Genomic DNA, 17,920 nt, shown 5'->3' with positions numbered 1-17,920 from the left:
AGAAAGTGTACTATGAATGTACACTGAGCGAATCTGACAGTATAGGGAGGACCATGGGTTCCATATTGGGAAACTGAGACCTGCCTGGTGAAGACAAGAGGAGGAGAGGAATTTCCCCAGGACAGATTTGTGTATTGCTGCATTCCTTTGAACTGGGTGAGGACACACTAGAGAAAAGGAAGAAATTCCCTTTACGTCTCAAAATACTGCTGTTTGATTCAGTGATAGATCACCGGGAGGGGGCCTGGACACAGCTCAAGAAGGGGGATGGGCCTGATAAGAGAATAATAAAGAGTAGAACTGAAGGTCTGGGATTATCCTTTTGATGAACATATCACTGTGGCTGACATCAAGGTGTACACTCTGGCCACTCCCACGAAATGTGTTGTGGAAAATCAGCTTCAGAGTTGTACCTGCAGTAACATCTTTCATGAAGGAAATGAAAAGGAGAAGTGCCTGTTTCAAAAGAAGCAGAACCCAAACATAAAACTTCAAACACCCAGACCTTAAATTACAGTACGTGTCTGGAAAAAGACTACAAGAAGGGGAGATTGAGTCCCCAAATATTTGTTAGCTGCCAAGCAGCCAGATGGGCTGTGTGAGAAGGGGAAGCTTTGCAAGACTTCTGCCTATGACCAGGACTGAGGGCAAAGTCCTTGTAGTCTCCATGCTGGGTTGGGGGATAACTCCCAGGACACCAAGATAACCTGCCCTGGAGCCTAGAGCACCATACCCTGTCTGCTTGCCAAGACCAGTATACTCTGTGAGGGAGAGGAGAACGTTAGAAAGAGTGAAGTCCAGTGGTGAGCAATAGGAAAGGATTTCCTGGGTGACGTGTGAGCTGTGCATCGATTGGTCCATTGTCTGTGCGCAATCCTGGTTCTGTGTCTGTCATATGCCAGGAAAGGGATGCAATGTTTTGAGCTATATCGGAAGTAATGGGCGGGAAGCACCAATCCACACTTCTGCGCCATGGTGACCCTGTATGCCAGAGGAGGTCACCGTTGAACTGAGTTTGGGCCATGTGTGCAGGACCTGTGACTGTAGAGATCGATGACCCTGTATGACAAGAGGGGCTATCAGCACCACATTGGCCTGGAATTTGGGCCATCGGCAGGGACCAAAGGAGAACTGCTGTGACCAGCACACCATGATCTGTACATGCAAAGTCACTGAGGTTCACTGAGTTGCTCCCAATGACATCGCCCCCTCATTGGAGTTCCAGTAGGGAGACAGGGCATCACACCAGCATCTCCCCGCTCTGCTGAGGGGAAGAGCAACGAGCAACTTAGCTTTTGTGTCTGCTGAGCGGGAGTAACTCAATCACTGGAAACTGACAGACAGTGCTGCTCAACAGGAAGAGCATGCGCTTCCGGGTGCCACTGCGTCCATCACGAGTAGCCTGACTTGGCTATATAGAATCCGGACTTGGGAGCGCCAAATGAAAGGGCACTTTCTGCACTGCTGAACACCACCTCTCTACTCCATGCTACTCCACTCTACTCATTACCACTCTACTCTATGCCAGTCTTCTCTGTGCCACTCTGTACCATGCCACTCTACGCCACTCCACTCTAAGCCACTCTACTCTATCCCATTCTACTCTGTGCCACTCGACTGAAAGCCACTCCACTCTGCGCCACTCCATGCCACTTCACACCACTCTACTCTCTACTGTATGACACTCCATGCATTCTACACCATTTCACTCTATGCCACTCCACTCTACACCATCCTCTCTCTACCATACGTCGCTCTTCTCTACACCACTCCACTCTACTTTATGCCACTCCACTCTACACAATGGTACTCTACAGCCCTCTACTCTATGCCACTCTACTTTTTGCCAGTCTACTCTATGCTGTCCCACTCTACACAACTTTACCCTATGCCACTCCACTCCATGCCACTTCACTCCACTCTACATCACTCTATTCCACCCACTCTATGCCACTTTACTTTATTATACTCTTGGTCACTTTATTCTACACCACTCTACTCTGTGCCACTCCACCCTACTACACTGAACTTTACACCACTCCACTCTACTCCACTCCATTAAAGTATATGCCACTCTACACCACTCCATTTTGCTTGCCAGTGTACTCTACACCATTCCATTCAACACAATGCCACCTTATGCCACTCCACTCTACGGCACTCTTCTCAACTTTAGGCCACTGTACACCACTCAACCCAACTCCATTCTATGTCACTCCACTATACTCTATGCCACGCCACAAAAAGCTACGTTATGCCACTCCACACTACTCCACTCTACTCTGTGTAATTCTACACCACTCTACTCAACTCTGTGCCACTCCACACCACTTTACTCTATGTAATTCTACATCACTCTACTCAACTTTGTGCTTCGCTACACCACTCCACACCAGTCCATTCCAGGCCACTCTTCTCTAAACCACTCCACTCTGCTCTATGCCACTCAAAAATAATGCTACTCTATGGCACTCTATGCCACTCTACTCTACAACACTCTATGCTACACCACTCCACCCCACTCTAGTCTATGCCTCTCCCCTCCATGCCACTCTACACCACTCTAACACACTCTTTGCCACTGCACTCTACAGGCCTCCATGCCACACTACACCACTCCACTTAATGCACCTCTATGCCACACTACCTGCCTCCATACCACTCTATGCCACTCTACTCTACACCACTCCACTCTACTCTATACCACTACACTCCACTCTATTCTTCTCCATTCCACTCTACTCTATGCCTCACCATTCTACGCCACTCGAATCTATGCTACTCCACACCACTCTATTCTACACCACTACACTCTACTCTAAGCCACGGTACTCTATGCCACTCTACTTTGCACCTCTCTACACTACTCTAATCTACGCTACTCTACTCCATGCCACTCTAAGCCACTCCACTCTACTGTACGCTGATTGAAAATGATATGTATTTTAGCATTACCTGCTCCAAACAATCAAGTGCGAAGCTCTGGTCCTTTGAAATGGCAATTGTCTTGCATTATTTTTGATTACTTACTGAATATTTAGCATTGTAGATTTTGTAGGGAGTGTTGCCTTTTCTTTCACAAAACCTGGTACATTGCCCAGGAATCATCTTTGCTAGGTAGGCAGGCAGGCGTTTGACTGGACTAGACTCCACACAATGACCCCCGGTCCCAGAGATAAGAGAATTATTTCTCCAGGGGACTGTGGTAGAACTTGGCCCAGAACGGGACCTGGTGATTCAGTCAGACAGCCTCACTGTTTCTGCTAAGAAACACTGCCCGCATTGACTGCACCATAGGGAAAAGTGGCTGCCGGAAGGACCCAAGCCACCTTTCCCACTGTGCAGATTTTGATGTGCCTTCCCACCAAACAAAAAGTGGTGGTCCAACCTCCATACTTGAGTTGGCAGATTGGGGTGGTGGTGGGGGATGAGATATAAAGTACCCCCCCGAGTCCAATTCTGTTTTCGACTGGACAAGACCTTCCATTGCTGCTGCCACTGGACCACGGAGAAAACACAACTCAACCCCATCACTGGACTCGAAGGTAGGGGCGATGCATTTCCAAGGTACGTTGGGTGGGCTCTGCAGGCATATATATGTCACAGTAATTTTTTTAATTACTGTGACACGCATATGTCAGGCACACTATTGGGTCAGACATGGATGGAGACACACTGGCACAATATGCATATCGCACAACTGTCATTGTGGTTTCATTATTCATTGCTAAATTAATGGTGGCACCACAACAATGGCACAATCATACTTGTCAGGCAGTGTCCATGTGTGCGCATTGAAAGGGGACCTGTACTGGTAAGGTTGTGCTACCTGTTGTGTATGAGAGTCAGTACGTGTATGTGCGATTGGAGTGGCTGGTTGAGGTGGAGGGAGTGGGTGATGTAGTTGTGTCTGTATGTGTGTCACTTGCATGTGGGATCAATGTTGTTGTGTATGTTGTGTTGCCTTGTGCAAAATTCAAGTGAGTATTGTGTGGCAGATGTGTGTATTTGTGCTTCATATGAGTGTGTTTGTGTTTTATGTAGATGAGTGTGTAGTTGTATTGTTTATTGTGGTTGTGTCCTATGTGGGTGCAGTGTTAATAGTGTGTATATGTTGTGCATGGATGTATGGCAATGAGTGTGTTCGGTATGTAAGGGTTGTGTGCTATGTTTTGTTGTTTTGTCTGTTGTGCAGGGGGACACATATTACTAAGGTATAGTGTGTGCGTGTGACTTACCTGTATTCCATAGGCACTGCCATTTTCCGTTGTCAATTGGATCCAGTGAGGGACTCCCTTCATCAGCAGTCAGTCAGTATGACACCACCTGGTCAGCGGACACATCCAAATATGGTCGGCGGGAACCCACCTGCCTGACTGCTAGGAAGGGAGCCTAATTGTGGCCGTCCTCAGCTCAGCCACAATACATCTAAATACGGCAGGCGGAACACTGTTGACATGACAGTGTTTTCGGGTCTGCTGCTGACGCAGCTTGGTGTTAACACCGTCAAGATCTAAATCAGGCCGTCTGTTTCCTCTCCGCCTCCTTCCACAGGATGAGCTGAGGGCACGAGGCCGGCAGACCCTCTCTCTGCTTTTTTGGTGTGCAGGAACAACAAGAAACAGTGATGAGAGCACACAAATCTAAATATTGGAAACGCCCACCAAAACAGGACTCTTTTCCATACTATGTAACACCAGTATCATAAATCATTGTGAAAGTATTTAAAAGAGTGGCTGGGATTCACTAATAATAATGGAAAGAAGTCCTTTCCTGAACATGGTACCTTGGATATAGAGAGATTAGAGAATTTACTACGAAAGACGTTGAAATAGCTCAAAACCAAGATGGATGCTGAACAGTGGTTACTGGTCTTGCAATTACATGACAAGGCCTATTAACTTAAGCATGAATCACAAGTTCATTTGTGAAAAAAGCCCAGGAGAGACTGGAGTACGAAATAATTCACCTTAGTTAGAGTTAGGACTTGTGCTCCTACTGTTCTTCCTCCTCTCTGTTTCCAGATCACTGAACCAGAAGAGAAAGAGAACGAAGACCAAAAAGAGGGGGGTTTCCTGGACATGATTCCTATGCTGGCCAAAAAGGTTAGTGATGCAGCTGCTGGTGCAACTGCTAACAGCAACGATTCAGGGAGGATGTGGCCTAACAGTTCTGGCTGGACTATTCCCATTGGAGCAGGCTCATGACTAATTTGTATATGGCTGGGTTCAAACTGAGATGGAGTTGTGTACAAAATAACATTGGATTGAGATGCTGCCCTAAGTAAATACAATTGCTGAAATTAATTAAGTATTCCATCCATCACTTTTATGTATACTTCAGTGTGTCACCCTAAGTGTACGGGCATGCCAGATTTGGTCTAATCTGAGGTGGTATGATGGGTAAAAAAAATGGATTGTGATGTGGGCCAAGTAGTTACCGGGTTGTGATATTAATATAAGCATTCCATCTGTCACTTTTGTATGCTCCATTGAAGGTGTACGTACAGTTTATCAAATTGTTGAGAGCTGCCAATTACCAAAAGTAAATTCTGCTCAGGTTGCTTAACTCATTCCACTCACTGGTGCCTCTGTCCTGGCTTCGAAAAAGATTGTAACTCAGAACATGGACTTAAAGTACGTTTAGGGTGATTCACAACTTTGGGCTTCTTTGGTTTCAAAGGCAGTTCTTGACATCGGCTGAAACCCTGAACACAAATGGCCAAAATTGCAGAATTTGTTTGCCAGAGAGTTGAACTCTACTTATTGAGTTCGGAGTACAGCGGCCATATCAGAGGTTTGTATTCTAACCATGGTGACTCATTTGTTTATGCTACCTTGGATCCACTGTTTGCTACTGAGTTGGTCAATGCTAACATCTAATAACTGTGGCTAGAGAGCGCAGAGTAAGTGTGCACAGCAAAATGCCCCTAGTGAATTCTTGTGCTATAATAAATGCCATCTTTCTATGGGCAGTTATCAGTGGCTTTGGATTTCTCATAACAATTCATCTACAGCGCTATCCAGAGATATATGTGTATGATGGAAGTGCAGAAACCACTGCTAACAAAACCAAGGCACGCTTTACATATCCCAACAAATACAAACAAAGAAAAATCATGGATTCTCTGAGGCCGTGAGTAGGTTCTCTCTACAGTTTAATAAGATTAAGCATTAGCCACAATTTGAATGTTTCTTTTAATTATAATTAGGGCTCCCAGGTTTCTGTTTTTATTGATTTGTGCAGATAAATACAGACAGAAATCAACTTGCTTCTAATGAGGTACTTTCCATGCTGTTTGTTGCGAATTCCAAGACAACAGATGAGCAGATAGACAGCATGGGGAGATTAAAAACAGGTTAAGATACCTTGAAATATAGGCACATGTTAAATTAATTTCGCAGGAAATTGCTAATATTTACCTGTGGGTGTAGTGTTTTGCAATATTTGGTCGCGGAATGTGCTAAAACATGATAGGCATCAAGGTATAAGTGCATGTTGATTATTTAAATAAATGTGGAAATGTACAATTTTTGACTCCATTAATTCGCAACCCTCAAAATAAATATGAGTAAATACTAATCAGATGGCAAAAAAAATATGGATACATACAGATAGAGATGTTAAAAAAATAAACACCATAAAACTGGGAGCCCTTATTATAATCTTGTGATTATCTATGTGCTTAAGGATAAATCCGGAGATTCACCTGCTGAATTGAGATTCTGTGTTTCATTTCAAAAATGTTTTTTTGCATTAGGGGAATGTGATTAAATTACAACACCTAAAATAAATCACTCTAAACTTCACCATCTGCTAGACAACACTTAATCAGGAATGAGAAAAAAACACAGCACTGAAACATCACTCATCGCGGCCACCGATGACATTCGAATCAACCTGGAATGAGAAGAAACAGCGGCCCTCATCCTGCTCATCCTCTCTGTGGCCTTAAACACTGCCTCCCATAACACCCTCATCAGAAGACTCAACAAGATTGGCATACGAGGGTCCGCTCACAAATAGATCTGTCCTTCCTCACAGGAAGAACAGAAAGGGTCAGGCTGCACATCACAGACCAAGAAACTGATATGCAGAGTCCCACAGGTATAGTCCCTCAGCCCCACCTTTTTCAACATATACATGAAACCACTCTCCAACACCATCCAATTGTAGGAAAATGAAATATTATGTGGTGTGAGGGTTAATACTTACCATCTAATACTCACACAATACTCCAAAGATTGACCTTTGATTCACACTAATAAATCCTCAGCTCAGTACTGGTAGTGTGGCATACAGCAATTAGGCTTTACTTGAGGAAAATGTGTTAAGCATTTCAGAGCACCAAAATGGATGATAAGTAATTGAGACAGCTTGAAAGAAACCCTACACCAATGTTGAAAAATAGAGCTTATTTTTATATTATTTTAGACACCAAAAGAAATGGAACTGCATCAGAACTACCAGAGTTATGGATTTTAGGAACAAAATCAATTTCTGGTCATACCGGCGCTTAATAAGCCCCTGGCTGGCCTCTAGGCTCTTATTTACTTTCTTCATGTACTGTACAATGCGATAATGTAGGCCTAGTACATAGTCCACTATGTCATGCTTGGGCTCTTTGAGAGGGCTCTCACATCCTTCCCTCACAAGACTCAATGGACCCCTTACAGGATGACTAAACAAAAGTTCAATGGGGATGAACCTTCCCCCTTTTGCGGTATGCAAACTGTAGACAAGGTAACAGGACATCCACCTTCTTCTGAGTTTGTCAGGGAGGACCAATATCATGCATTTCATGGTTTTGTTGAATCTCTCCATTAAGCCATTTGCTTGGGGGTGATAGGGGCTGATGAACTTGTAGCTCACTCCACATTTATTCCACAACCAACCTGCCCCAGGTTTTGGTTTGTCCCAGATTATGTCAAGCTAGGGGGGTGGCATGGGCCAAAGTGAGGATGAATTCTCTGCACTTTTGGGGGACCACCACTGTCCTGGCTGTACCTGCCTTGGGGTCACTGACCTCAGTGTACAGAAGCCCATCTTCCCAGTAGACCCTGTGAGTACCACTGGCATCCCTCTCTTCTTGCCTTGCAGCTTGCTGCCTAAGGCCTTCAAGAGTAGGGCACTGATTCTGCCTTTGGCATAGATCCTCTCTCTGAAGGGTCCCGCCTGCACATAAGTGCTTGGCTAAGTCAAGCCAGGCTCCTTCAGTTGCAGTTCGCTCTTCATACAGCAGGGTATCACCCTCAGGAGAACTCTCTCCCTGGTCCTGTGACCTCTTAGAAGATGACTGAGCAGACTTCTTGCCTTTTCTCTTGTTAGGGGTTACTTGGTCCACTGTTTCAAGGTCTGAGTGCCCTTGACTTCCCTGACATGCTGTCTGTGCCCTAGTTGTAACACACACCCGCTCAGGGAGTCCCAGTGTTTCTGCAGGAACCTTCTTCTCCACTTCTGCTCATGCAGAAGTCTCAAGATCATTTCCTAGCACTCTACGGCGGGGGCAGGGGACACAATCACCTTCTTTGGGCCAGTAACCCCTCCCTATTCTAAGCTCACCAAGGCCATTGGATGGAGTTTTGTCTTGTTGTAAGCATTAGTAACTGGTGACTGACAGCAGGCACAATTTGGTATGTGAAAACCAGTCTAGCTGGCACCATAGTGACACTGGCACCTGTATCCTTCAGAGCCCCTACCTCAGTCCCATTGACCTTTGGGCTTTGTCTATACTTCTCCAAGCTTGGAAGTAAGACAGCCAGGGTTTCAATATCCACCCCACCCAGGGAAACTAAAGTAGCCCCTGTAATCTCTTGTCTCTCCAGAGCACACCTCTACCCACACTCCTGAGCTAGCTAATCCCTTGGACTGTCCACCACTGGGGACTTTTTGGAGCATGCTGCATCTCCTCTTTTATAACGTGCCTTATGACAGTCATGATACAACCTAGAAACCTTTGCTGAACCCTAGTTCTTATCCTGGTATCACTTGCCTTTGGCCTGGGAGAAGTCTTGGGGACCATCCTCCTGAGAAGTCATTGGAGGGCCTTTAGAGAACTTCTTATTTTTATCCTGCTTGTTTCTAACCTCTTTCCCCTGCTGGAACCCTTTTCTCCATCACTCCCACTATAGGTCTTTTTCGGCACTCTGAATCTGACCCATTTGTCAGCTATCTTCCACAGCTCTCTGGGAGAGGATAACTCAAAATCCACCAGATGCTGACACAGTTTCTCTGTGGTACAATTAGTTAAAATGTGCTCTTTCATAATTAAACAATACAGCCCATCATAAGTTTTAACCTTATTCCCTTTGATCCAGCCTTCTTCAGTGTTTTGACTGAAGAGTCCACCCAGGTCTGGTTCTGACGTTTCTGGGTGTCTCTGAACTTTACCCTAAACTCTTCTGTAGTCCAAATCCTTCTATCGAGGTCTCCTTCATATGTTGGTAGGACTCGGCTACCTCTTCATTAAGGGCCAGAAGCCTATCTCTGACCTGTACTGAGAATAACTCCCAAAGTAGAGAGCCTCAGTGTTGGGATGGCACATTCCTCATTCTATAAGCCCTATCAAAGACTGCAAACCATTTATCAAAATCATCTACGTCACTATACTCAGGGACGATGCCTTTGGGGATTTTAGGGTCAAAGGATTCCTCCTTCTTCTTGTTATGTTGATTGCTGCCACCATCTTTGGGCCTATGGCACAACTTAGCCCTCCTTTCCTCTAGGAGTAGTCTCTTCTCTTCAAGTTTGAGTTTTCTCTCCTCCAGGGAGATTTAATCCAACTCTTCCTCTAGGAGTCCTGCCACCTTACCAATAGAGGGACTACTAGAGTGACTTCTGTCACTTTCCACTGGTGAAGGAGGTCTGGAGAAGGGTGGAGAGTCTTGGTCTTTACCTCTTTTCCCTTCATGCTTTGGGGCTAGGCCATCTTCCTCGACCTCTACACGGTTACTCTGAGGAAGTGTCCTCCTCTTTTCTCTTCTTTTCATAGAGGCTGAGGGCCTTCTCGAGGTCCTTCTTTTAGGCTGTAGCTCTATAGCCAATTCCTCTTAATTTGCCAGGGCTCTTCGGTCACTAATTCTTAGGGCTGGATAAGTCGAGACTCTTATTAGCATCCATTGTGCCTTTTAAACCTGGCAGTTGGGACCTTACTAAAAATTTTGAAAAACATTAACTTTTTCCTAAAATACTAATCTTTTTTTAATGTCTAGTGGAATGGGAGTTTACATAGAACCGTTACAATCCAATTAGAAAAATCAAAAGAAATTCAGAAGATACATACTTTTTTATGCTAAAGTCAATTTAGTGGATTTCTCGTGCAAAAATCACTTATGACCAAGTGGTACTGCAAAACACAAGTTCAGGATCCCAACGCTGTAACGCTTGTAAGGAAGTGGAGTATTATGTGGTGAGGGGTTAATCCCCACCATGTAATACTCTCAAAATACTCCAAAGATGGTCCTTTGATTTACATTCATAAATCCTTATACTTGGGGAACAAGTGTTAAGCATTTCAGAGCACCAACATGGATTATAAGTAATTGATACAACAGAAAAAATCCACCACCAACTTATAAAAATAGAGCTTATTTTAATCTTATTTTAGACACTTAAATGATTAGAATTAGAAGCAAAATTAAATCACAGCAAAAATGGGCATTTAAACATAACAAAGCAGTCAATGGAGAAAAATGACTAGTGACAATCAGCCAGTTCGAGGTCGAGTTACGTGGAACTTTTGCAGGGTTAAGGTGTTGTTGCTCCTAGGACTAGGCCACAAAAGTCAGTTCAGTTATACCTGGCCTGGGGAGTCTGGGTGCAGAGTTCTCCTGGCTGTCTAAGTTGCTGAATGGGACCTGCGAATGTGCTGATTTTACCGCTTACTCAGTGCTGCAAGAAACAAGATGCAAAAACACAGCCGGGGTTGCGTTGTCGATGTTGAATGCATACTGCACGGTGAGCCCTGCAGATGCAGTGTCGAGTGTGGGGATCAGTTACCGGACTGGCAAACAACAAGCCTTGACAGCGGTAAGCACAGCAAAAAGCTTTGGGAACTTCATGGGGCCCGTGGGAGTGATGTAGCAGCCTGAAACTTCGAGGCAGATGTGAATACAACTCCCATAAAACACTAGTCCAAATGGATTTGGGTGTTCCCACAAAGGGCCTGATGGCTGGTAAACCTTTGGATCCTGGGAGCGTTTTTGCCTGCAGTTTGCAGGGGGCTAATGCCACTATTCCAAGCGAGACTGGGGGTGCTTCTAGCATCCACTGGGATCCCTCTGGTCAGTAGTGACGAGTGTGAGCCAAGGACAAGGGATGTTCACACAGTTCCAAGTTGTTTCCACGGGACAGAGCATACCTCTTTCGCTTTGATGCAGTGGACAAAGTCCTGTTGCCGGCAACGCAGGGCTCCTCTTGGTCCTTCATTGAGGTCAGTTGTTCAGATCTGAGATTCTGGTGTCAGGTGTGTCCCTTAAATCCTGGATTTAGGGGAGTTAGGGGTGTAGAGGTTAGTGTCCAGCTTGCTCCTGCATCTAATCTACCCTCGAGAAGACCACACCCAGTGGAATGGGTCACCTTTTACTACCCAGAACCCTCTATTCTGTCACTCCTAATATGGTAGAAATCCAAATTTAGAGCACAGGCGGGGCTGCCCACCCTAGAGGTGTGGTCAGCCTTCTGGGTGTGTGCCCTACCTTGCATAGCTAATTTCCCACCTGTCCATGAGAAGTCGTGCCTGGGGTGGGGGGCTGTATCCTGCTCTGTGGGACAGCACAGATACCTATCAGGGACAGTGAAGCCTTTGAGGTTCACTGCCCTGGAGTGCTAATTCACTAGCCCGGATGGGGTGGAAGGTGTGACCTCCTTCCTGCCTCAATCTTTGTCTCTGACTCCTGGGAGTCTTCACACTATATGACAAGAGGTTAGAATCCTGTCTTGGTGGCAGCAGGTGCAGGAAAGCCCAGGTTGACCAGCCAGAGCACAGAGAAGTTAGGGCAAACAGGTGAGTAACCGCTAAGGTGCCACCAGGGTACATGTCAGCTATCCCTCAACACCAGATGTTGTTTGACACCAAACTCAACCTATCTAGGTGGTATCATAATGGAGTAGCAACTCAGGCCTGCCCAGGTGGAAGTCCCATGTTATCCAATGGTCATTCTATCACTTCTTTAATGGTAAAGACACTATTAAGACAAGCTCGTGCTTACATATCGACACCTTAAATATAATGCACCCTGCCTCCTGGCTTGAAGAGGCCCTCCTTAGGGGTGTCTGACGTACATGCTTCCACATCCTACACATGCTGCAAAAATCTTCAGATGGTTGCATCAAAACACCAGACGTACCATCATGCAAGTGCTCATCACTAGCAGGCTGGACTACTGCAACCCTCTCAACACTGTAATCTTCAAACAACTCCTACACAGATTCCATAGCATCCAGAATACGGCTGCAAGACTGATATTCGACCACCCACGCCGCAACCACATCACACCACACCATTCACAAGCGCAGCCAATTCAAACTTCTTACGCAGCCATGCAGAGCCCTACACAACACAGGACCAGAATACCTGAACAGCCGCATATACTTTCATCAACCCAGCAGACACCTACGCGCTACCTCACTCTCACTCGCACACATTCCTGCATCCTCAAAATAAAGACTGGTGGTCACTCATTTTATTACATCGCACCCAAGACACGGAACGACATCCCCATACAAATCAGAGCTCCCTCCTCACTTCTTGACTTCACCAAGAAGCTGAAGACTTGACTTTTCATATAAACACATTGGGGACCACAAAACTACACACATGCCTCAGCGACCGAGATACCCTCTCAGGTGACTTGTGCGTTATACAAATCAATTTAACATAACTCTAACAGAAGTTATAGTTTTCTATGCAGAAGAGGCATGGTGTTTGTTGTAATAAAAATAATGACATTTCCACAAGAAACAGTTCAAGAGACATTATTAATACAATAACACACCTAAAAAAACAGCATTTGCCAGCCAGTGACCTAACTACAACTGCATGGACCCTCAATACACTGCCCATGAGCTCACACACAGTGGTAAAGAAAGAATCACAAGTTACATTGTTTACATCAATAAAATTGTTTGGGAAGTTGAGGTAATAAGTATTGGTGACAGCTAGCTTAGTGTGAATTAGATTTTTGGAAATGAGCTGCCCACTCCTCCTTGTCTTACACAATGCTATAGGTCAGTGGTTCCCAACCTTTTGACTTCTGTTGACCCCACCCTTTATCATTACTGGAACCTGGGGACCCTCACTGAATGAATCATTATTGGAATCTGGGGACCCCCGACTGAGTCATTACTAAAAGCTGGGAACCTAATCTGTTAAAATTATTCAAATTTCCAAGCTGTTCGGACCACAGGTTAGGAACCACTGCTATAGGTCACAGAGTGGAGTACTGGGTTAGCTGGCACCCTATTCCTCATAGTGAACAAGACACAGGAGTACGTACCAGCTGATCTGCTCCTCCAGCGACCGCAGCATTGTGAGAGACACCAAAGCTTATCAAAGAAAACTTCAGGAATGTGCACTTTGGGTTGAGGCTGAAAACGGTATTTACAAAAAAGAAAACAAAATTATGATCACACAAATTGGGCAGCTGGGAAGTACCTTTCAGGGCCTTGGAGCTCACACATTTATAAGTGATATCTGAACTTTCTGGAATCAAGTCACATGAATACATTTTGGCTAGTTTATATGCCAAGTGCGGGAACAAGATCACAAAAAGCCATAAAACTAAAATGAATGTCATTCAATTCTACCTAAACCCAGAGCATGACAACTAGTTACTTTAAATACATCGCAGGGTTTTGGGGAAAAAACGCTTCAATACAGGTACAAACTTTATTTCTCTGCGAGATGAGAGCTTCCAATTAATGCACCAGCATGTTCTCATTAAAAATAGCTACTGCAGAATATATGATTGAACTTTAGCACTGATACCCTTTTTTCAGTAGCGTGTCAAATACCTTCTGCAGCTGTGCCTTCACAGCTAATGACAAAGCACAGGAATGAGTGCCAGTGTACCTGATTTTTGGAAATGACCCTTTCTGTAGGGTTACCTCCAAACGTGTTGCCTTTTTCCCTCTAGTTTTGCTGAATTCGTTTTTGTTGGCCTTAGGAATCTGTGCCCTTTATCACTACTTACTAGTGCTAAAGTACATGTGCTCGCGCACTAAAACATGGTTTGATTGGTATATACCTAATTGGCATATTTAATGTATTTATACGTCCCTAGTAAAGTGCACTACATGTGACAGTGCCTGTAAATTAAATGCTACCAGTGGACCTACAGCACCGCTTGTGTCACTCACCTAAGCAGCACTTTAAACATGTCCCAGGCCTGCCATTGCAGCATGAATTCAGTGTTATACTGCCATGTAGACTTGGCATTTAAAACCCCTTGCCAAGCCTTAAACTCCCCTTTTATTACGTATAAGTCACCCCTCATGTAGGCCCAAGGTAGCCCATAGGGAAGGGAACTATGTAATTAAAAGGCTGGACATATACTTTTAAGTTTTAGATGTCCTTGCAGTAAAAAACTCTCAGATTTGTTTTTCACTACTGTAAGGTATGCCCCTCCGATAGGTTAGAATTGGGCATTCCTTATTACATTTAATAAGCTGTAATTCCTGATTGGGAAGGGGTAGGCCTGTCATGTTGAGTACCTATGGAATTGTAACAATAAATCCTCTTTAGTGGTAAATTCAAATTTATTTGTACAGTTTTGAAAATGCCACTTTTAGAAAGATGGCATTTCCCTTCTCTTAGCGCTGTGTGCATGCATCCTGTCTCCAATGCACATGTGGGCTAGGTGACAGATGGACTTTGTGCATTCCCTTTAGACTGCTACACACAAAGGGAGCTGAGGTGCGACTGATGGGCCATCGACTTCCTGATAGCCCATCCTGGGCAGAATGGGAGGGGGGAGTTGATACCTACATCTCCAACTTTATGCGACTCGGAGCCAACGTATCACCTACATCTTTGGGATTAATGCCAAACCATCAACTCTTTTGCTCCTTGCATCTTGTTGTCAACATCTCTGCATCTCCGTACCAAGGTACTTTTTCAGAGCACCAAGACTGGTTCCTGTATCCGACCTACGCTCCATTGTGGTCTGCCTGACGTTTCAGATTTGACCCAGCCTAGCGCGACCAGATAGCTCCAGTTGGCGTTTGATGCTTCTGAGCACTGTAACTAAGTTTATTCTTTAAGAATTTATAATTTGTCTTCTACTTATTGGATTTTTGTCGTTTTTGTCTTGTTTTGTTCATAAAAATATAGGCCCTCATTACAACTCTGGCGGTCAGTGATGTAGTGGTGGTAATACCACCAACAGGCCGGCGGTAATAACTATGAAATTATGAGCCACTTTACCACACCGACTGCCAGGGCAAAATCAACAGGCACCTCGGCGGTAACCGCCTACAGCCAGGCGGAAGACAATGTTCCTCCCACTGTCTTATGACAGTCCAATCCGCCACCTTTTCCGGGGCAGTACCAATGACATCAAAAGCCTGGCAGAAACACTGCACAGAAGGGAAAAGACTCACCTCTGGAGACTCAAGGAAGAACCACGCCGCCATGGAGCCCGAGTTGCATGTGTTCCCCATGCTCTTCTACGAACACCAACGCTGGTGAAGACGACCATGGTGAGGACTGCCGCCTAGTACACAGGGGAGGAAAAAGTGAGTGACACACACACGCAACACGCAACACCCCCACCCCCAACACCATACACACAAGCAGATGCATCAACATCACATATTCCCACCTTACCCCTCGGAAATAATGCAAGGACAAAAGGAACTGATTAAAGTGAGTGTAATAAGATAAAACATTATAAATATGTGCATCCAAATCAACAAGTATGTACATATTTACAAATGTAGGGACACTGCCCAATCTCAATGTCCGTGGGCCACAGGGCCACGTCACAAAGTTCAAGGCCCCACCTCACTCCTGCAACAACACGGAGAGAACACCGCAGGGGCATCAGGTCGAAAATAGCCAGGCACCTCAGGGGGACGGAGAACAGGGGGCACCTCACCCGGAAGATGGTACAACACCACTGGTCTTGGAGGGGACAACATGCCCTGTGCTCTGTCCTGGGGAGTGCAAGGCCACAGTCTCTCAAGCGGGTGACTTGCCCACATGCTCTGGAGGGGGCAACATGCCCATTACTCTGTCCTGGGGAGTGCAAGGCCACATTCTCTCAAGTGGGTGACTTGCCCACATGCTCTGGAAGGGGCAACATGCCCATTACTCTGTCCTGGGGAGTGCAAGGCCACACTCTTCCAAGTGGATGGCTTCTCCACTGGCTCTGGAGGGGGCAACATGCCCTGTGCGTGGTCCTGGGGAGTGATAGGCCACAGTCTCTCAAGTGGATGGCTTCTCCACTGGCTCTGGAGGGGTCATTATGCTCAGTGATCTTCATCCTGTGGAGGATGGGGTGAGTGGATGGCTTCTCCACTGGTTCTGGAGGGGGCATTGTGCCCAGTGATCTTCATCCTGTGGAGGATGGGGTGAGTGGATGGCTTCTCCACTGGTTCTGGAGGGGGCATTGTGCCCAGTGATCTTCATCCTGTGGAGGATGGGGTGAGTGGATGGCTTCTCCACTGGTGCTGGAGGGGGCATTGTGCCCAGTGATGCAGATCTTAGGGAGTGCAAGGTCACAGTCTCTCATCAAGGTGTCAGACCCACAGGATTTGCAGGGGCAAGGCCTCACAACAGCCCATGGACTCTGGACTACACATTGTCTGCCGGCGGTGATGGCTGCTCAGTGGTGGCAGTGGTGCTGCTAATGGTGGAGCTGGCAGTGGTGGGGGGAGGCTCCAGCCCATCCCTTGCAGCCTCAGATGGCTGCCCACTATGGCTGCTGCTGCTGATGGCAGTGCTGGCGGTGGTGGGGGGAGGCTCCAGCCTATCCCCTGCAGCCTCGGACAGCTGCCCACTGGGGCTGCTGCTGCTGGTGGCGGTGCTGGCAGTGGTGGGTGGAGGCTCCAGCCCATCCTCTGCAGCCTTGGATGGCTGCCCACTGGGGCTGCTGCTGCTGGTGGCGGTGATGGCAGTGGTGGCTGGAGGCTCCAGCCCATCCCCTGCAGCCTCAGATGGCTACCCGCTGGGGCTGCTGCTGCTGGTGGTGGTGCTGGTGGCAGTGCTGGCAGTGGTGGGGGGAGGCTCCAGCCCATCCCTTGCAGCTTCGGACGTCTGCCCACTGGGACTGCTGCTGCTGGTGGCGGTGCTGGCAGTGGTGGGGAGAGGCTCCAGCCCATCCCCTGCAGCCTCAGACGGCTGCCCACTGGGGCTGCTGCTGCTGGTGGTGCAGGTGGCGGTGCTGGCAGTGGTGTCGGGAGGCTCCAGCCCATCCCCTGCAGCCTTGGACAGCTGCCCACTGGGGCTGGTGCTGCTGGTGGCGGTGCTGGTTTTGGTGCTGGCAGTGGTGGGAGGAGGCTCCACCCCATCCCCTGCAGCCTTGGATGGCTGCTCACTGGAGCTGCTGCTGCTGGTGGCGGTGCTGTCAGTGGTGGGGGGAGGCTCTAGCCCATCCCCTGCAGCCTCGGATGGCTGCCCACTGGGGCTGCTGCTGCTGGTGGCGGTTCTGGCAGTGGTGTGGGGAGGCTCCAGCCCATCCCCTGCAGCCTCGGACGGCTGCCCACTGGGGCTGCTACTGCTGGTGGCGGTGCTGGTGGTGGCGCTGGTGGCAGTGCTGGCAGTGGTGGGGGGAGGCTCCAGCCCATTCCCTGCAGCCTTGGACGGCTGCCCACTGGGGCTGCTGCTGCTGGTGGCGGTGCTGGTGGTGGTGCTGGCAGTGGTGGGAGGAGGCTCCACCCCATCCCCTGCAGCCTCGGATGGCTGCCCACTGTGGCTGCT

General features: G+C 47.1%; 1 long non-coding RNA gene across 1 annotated transcript in view; it reads right to left on the bottom strand.

The window, feature by feature from the left end:
- The window catches only part of LOC138302049 (uncharacterized), a 144,894-nt gene that overhangs the window by 107,500 nt on the left and 19,474 nt on the right, over positions 1-17,920 (bottom strand). The window contains exon 2 of the long non-coding RNA XR_011205244.1: positions 13,497-13,587. This is a non-coding gene — a long non-coding RNA (uncharacterized lncRNA). The remainder of the gene's footprint in view (positions 1-13,496; positions 13,588-17,920) is intronic.

Source organism: Pleurodeles waltl, chromosome 6 (assembly GCF_031143425.1).
Source record: "Pleurodeles waltl isolate 20211129_DDA chromosome 6, aPleWal1.hap1.20221129, whole genome shotgun sequence".
Lineage (NCBI taxonomy): Eukaryota > Metazoa > Chordata > Amphibia > Caudata > Salamandridae > Pleurodeles > Pleurodeles waltl.
This window is presented reverse-complemented; position numbering and strand designations above follow the sequence as displayed.